Below are 4,898 nucleotides of genomic sequence, written 5' to 3'. Positions count from 1 at the left end.
CTTGTAAACAACTGTAACATTGCTTTAAAAATAGTCTTTTAGAGGCAAGATGGAGGAGTAAGCAGTACATTGCCATAACTCTTCCATATTTACCTCAAATCATAAAATAACTCCCCAAACAAATACTGGAACAGCAGAATCAGCAAACAGACAGGGTGAAACAATCTTTGAGCCCAAGAAACTTGGAAGATTGGCAGCAAAGATCAGTTTCATTCAGGTAAAAAGGGAGAGCAGTCCAGGACAGGAATCTTCCCAGCAAGCCCCACCTCAGCAAACCTATAGTAGATCCTGATCCTCAGTGTAGTAGAACAGAGAAATGCCAACACCAGAAGGCCCAATGCACCTCAGCATAGTCAGGGGAGTGGGCTGAATCCAGCTCCATGAACTTCAATGTGCATCAAGGTAGTCCTGGGGAAACAGACAACCTTAAATGGCCAGATCACCACATGCTTCAGTATAGTCCCAGGTAAGTGCAGAAACACTTCAATGACTAGAGCACACACCAGACACCAGCACTAGGACCCTGGATCAGCACCAGGTAAAGTTCCAGACCCCTGCAGCCTCAAGCATCACCAGCTACCCCATAGCACACTCCCTCAGCACAGCACCAGACATGAGGATCCTGAGTAAGCCTCAGGGCAACATCAGTGCAGCACCAGGTAAGCACCCAGGACCTTGAGTCTCTGGCACAAGAAGTCTAAGGCAGTGCCCCTTCCACTTCAGGAGCACAGTTCAGGTTTAAAAGAAAGGGAAAAAAGCAAAAAAAAAAAAAAAGATGAGCAAAAAAAATTTGACCATAAAATTATTATGGTGACAGGGAAGATCAAGACAAATTCAGAAGAGGACAGCAATGTCAGAACACCTATGGACAAAGGTCCAAATAAAAGTGGGAAATGGTCTTAAGTCCTTAAATAACTCATGGAAGAGCAAACAAAAGAGCTTGAAGATCATATAAAAGAAGCAGATGAAAAATTGGGGGGAAAATGAGAGTGATGCAAGAGAATTGTGAAAAAAGAGTCACCAGCATGGAAAAGGAAAACAACTGCTTAAAAACTGTAATTGACCAAATGGAAAAGGAGATGTAAAAATGCAATAAAGAAAACAACTCCTTAAAAAGTAGAATGGGGGGGGCAGAGCTAAGATGGTGGAGGGAAAGCAATGACTTGCTTGAGGTCTCCCACAAGCCCCTCCAAATACCTGTAAAAAATTGTCTCTAAACAAATTATAAAGCAGCAGAACTCACAAAAAGACAGAGTGAAACAGATTTCCAGTGAAAGACAGCCTGAATGGTTGATCAGAAAGGTATATCACACCAGGCAGGGAGAGGAACACAGTGCGGCTTGGGTACTCAGGCTGCATTGACCTTGGAGCAGGCCTCAGAGGACTGAATTGCAGGCAGATGTGGTGGTTTCCAGACTTCTCAACTTCCAGATTCCAAAGACAATTTAGAAGGTCAGTGGGAAAAGTCTATTTCTATGGTGGTGAGAGAGGCTAGGTTTCAGCCACAAGTCCTGAGCGCAGGCCGCAGCTGCCTCCTGAGTTTCTGGCCCACAGACTGAGAGTGAATTGAAAAACTCATCAGAGGGGGATTGCAGGGATCTCTTTGCCAGTGCTGAGGCAAGAATCTCTTTCTTTGCCCATGCTTGGATCTGGGTCACAGTTTTGAGGAGCGGTCCTGGGGCAAGGAGGCATGCTGGCGTGGTGGAGCTTGTTGTGGCAGTGGAGAGGAAATACCTTGTCCCTTATCATAGCACCTTGGAAGAAATGAAAATTTACAGGTCCCTAGAAGTAGCTCTGAAAATAGCTGTACAAACACCAGAAGCTTAGGACAGTACATTCTCCACACTGGAAGCAGATTCTTACCTTAACAAAGAGTTTAAAACTCAAGTAATTGGTCGGGATCATGAGTAAGCAGCACAAAAAGAGTCAGACTATATTATCTTACTTTGATGACAAAGAAGATCAAGACATACAACCAGAAGAAGAGAACAAAGTCAAAGCTCTTACATCCAAAGCCTCTAAGAAAAATATGAAACAGTCCCAGGCTTTGGAAGAGCTCAAAAAGGATTTTGAGAAGCAAGTAAGAGAAGTAGAGGAAAAACTGGGAAGAGAAATGAGAGTGATGCAAGAAAATCATGAAAAACAAGTCAACAGCTTGCTCAAGGAGACCCAAAAAAATACTGAAGAAAATAACATCTTAAAAAATAGCCTAACTCAAATGGCAAAAGAGGTCCAAAAAGCCAATGAGGAGAGGAATGCCCTAAAAAGCAAAGTTGGCCAAATGGAAAAGGAAGTCCAAAAGCTTACTGAAGAAAATACTTTCTTAAAAATTAGAATAGAGCAATTGGAAGCTAGTGACTTTATGAGAAATCAAGACAGTGTAAAATGAATCCAAAAGAATGAAAAATTAGAAAACAATGTGAAATATCTCATTGGAAAAACAACTGACCTGGAAAATAGATCCAGGAGAGATCATTTAAAAATTATTGGACTATCTGGAAGCCATGATCAAAACAAGAGTAAAGAAATTATCAAGGAAAACTGCTCTGATATTTTAGAACCAGAGGGCAAAATAGAAATTGAAAGAATCCACCAATCTCCTCCTGAAAGAGATCCCCAAAGGAAAACTCCTAGGAATATTGTAGCCAAATTCCAGAGTTCCCAGGTCAGGGAGAAAATATGACAAGCAGCCAGAAAGAAACAATTCAAATATTGTGGAAACACAATCAGGATAATACAAGATTTAGCTGCTTCTACATTAAGGGACTGCAGGGCATGGAATATAATATTTTGGAAGGCAAAGGAGATAGGATTACAACCAAGAATCACCTGCCCAGCAAAACTGAGTATAATCCTTCAGGGGAAAAAATGGACATTCAGTGAAATAGAGGACTTTCAAGTATTCTTGATGAAAAGACCAGAACTGAATAGAAAATTTGACTCTCAAATACAAGACTCAAGTGAAACAGGGAAGAGGTAAACAGAAAAGAGAAATCATAAGAGACTTATTAAGGTTGAACTGTTTACATTCCTGCATGGAAAGATGATATTTGCAACTCATGAGACCTTTGTCAGTATTAGGGTAGTTGGAGGGAAAGAATTATATGTATGTATGTATAGATAGATAGATAGATAGATAGATAGATAGATTGATAGATTGATAGATAAAAGGCATAGGGTGAGTTGAAAATGAAGGGGTCATATCTGGAGAATAAAATTAAGGGGGGAGAGAGGATTATACTAGAAGAAGGAGAAAGGGAGAGGTAGAACGGGGTAATTTATCTCACAAAAAGAAAACAGAAAAGAAAAGACTCTTACAGTGGAAGGGAAGCAGGGGGAGGTGAGAGGTAATGAGTGAATCTTATTCTCATAGGATTTGACTTAAGGAGGGAATAACATACACACTCAATTGGGTACGGAAATCTGTCTTACTCTACAGGAAAATAGTGGGGAAGGGGAGAAGAGAGTAGGGGAATGATAGAGAGGAGGGCAGACTGGGAAAGGGGGTAATCAGAAGCAAATACTTCTGAGGAGGGACAGGGTCAAAAGAAAGAATAGAATAATTGAGGGGGGGGATAGCATTAAGGGAAATAGAGTTAGTTTTTCACAGCACTTCTACTATGTGTTTTGTATAACTGCACATGTATAACCTACATTGAATTGCTTGCCTTTTCAATGAGGGTGGGTGGGAAGGGAGGAAGGGAGATAATTTGGAACCCAAAGTTTTAAAAACACATGTTTAAAAAATGTTTTCACATGCAACTGGGAAAGAAGAAATACAGGAAATGGGGTACAGAAATCTATCCTGCCATACAGGAAAATAGAAGGGGAAGGGGATAAGAAAAGTGGGGGAGGGATAGAAGGGAAGGCAGACTAGGGGAAGCAGTATTCAGAATGCATTCCATCTTGGGATGGGGGAAGGAGAGAGATGGAGTGACAATTTGGAACTCAAAATCTTTTGGAAGTAAATGTTTAAAACTAAAAATAAATAAATTTAATAATAAAAAAGGACAGGTCCAAAAGAACATACAAAAAAAAGTAGAATTGGTGAAATGGAAAATGAGATATAAAAATACAGTGAAGAAAGCAACTCCTTAAAAAGTAGAATTGGCCAAATAGAAAGTATAAAAGTTAATTGAGGAAAACAACTTCTTAAAAGTTAGAATTGGGCAAATGGAAGGTAATGACTCTATGGCACATCATGAATCAAACAGACAAACTCACAAGAATGAAAAAGTGGAAGAAAATGTAAAATATCTCATGGGAAAAACAACTGACCTGGAAAATATATCCAGAAGAGACAATGTCAGAATAATTGGATTACCTGGACACCATAATCAAAAGGATGACCTGGATAGCATCTTTCAAGAAATTATCAAGGAAAACTCCCCTGACATACTGGAACCAGAGAGCAAAAATAAGCATTCAAAGAATCCACCAATCATCTCAGGAATGAGATTCCAAAATAAAAACTCTAAGGCATATTATAGCCAAATTCCAGAACTATCACATCAAGAAATAGATACTGTAAGTGGCCAGAAAGAAACAATTCAAATATGAAGAGAGTCACCACCAAGATTACACAATACTTGGCAGCTTCAATATTAAAAGAATAAAGATCAAGGAACATGATATTCCAGAAGGCAAAGGAGCTAGGACTACAACCAAGAATCCCAGCAAAATACAGTATAATGCATCAAGAGGAAAATGATCATTCAACGAAATAAGAAGATTTCAAGCTTTCATAAGGGGAAGACCAGAATTAAACCAAAATTTTAAATCTAATATGAAGACCTGAGAGAAGCATAAACAGCTAAAAAGGGAAAAGAAAACATAAAAGATTCAACAGATTGTTTACATCTCTTACATACAAAATAAATTGTTTACATCTCTACATG

The 4,898-nt window shown here is 39.3% G+C and overlaps 1 pseudogene; it reads left to right on the top strand.

Annotated features, from left to right (window-relative positions):
* The first annotated feature begins 613 nt into the window (after positions 1 to 613).
* LOC114044627 overlaps positions 614 to 4,898 on the top strand; it is a 96,921-nt pseudogene continuing 92,636 nt past the window's right edge.

The sequence above is a fragment of the Vombatus ursinus genome, unplaced genomic scaffold, assembly GCF_900497805.2.
Source record: "Vombatus ursinus unplaced genomic scaffold, bare-nosed wombat genome assembly UNPS02014774.1, whole genome shotgun sequence".
NCBI lineage: Eukaryota > Metazoa > Chordata > Mammalia > Diprotodontia > Vombatidae > Vombatus > Vombatus ursinus.
Note: the sequence above shows the minus strand (reverse complement) of the source record. Positions and strands in the feature narration are given on the sequence as shown.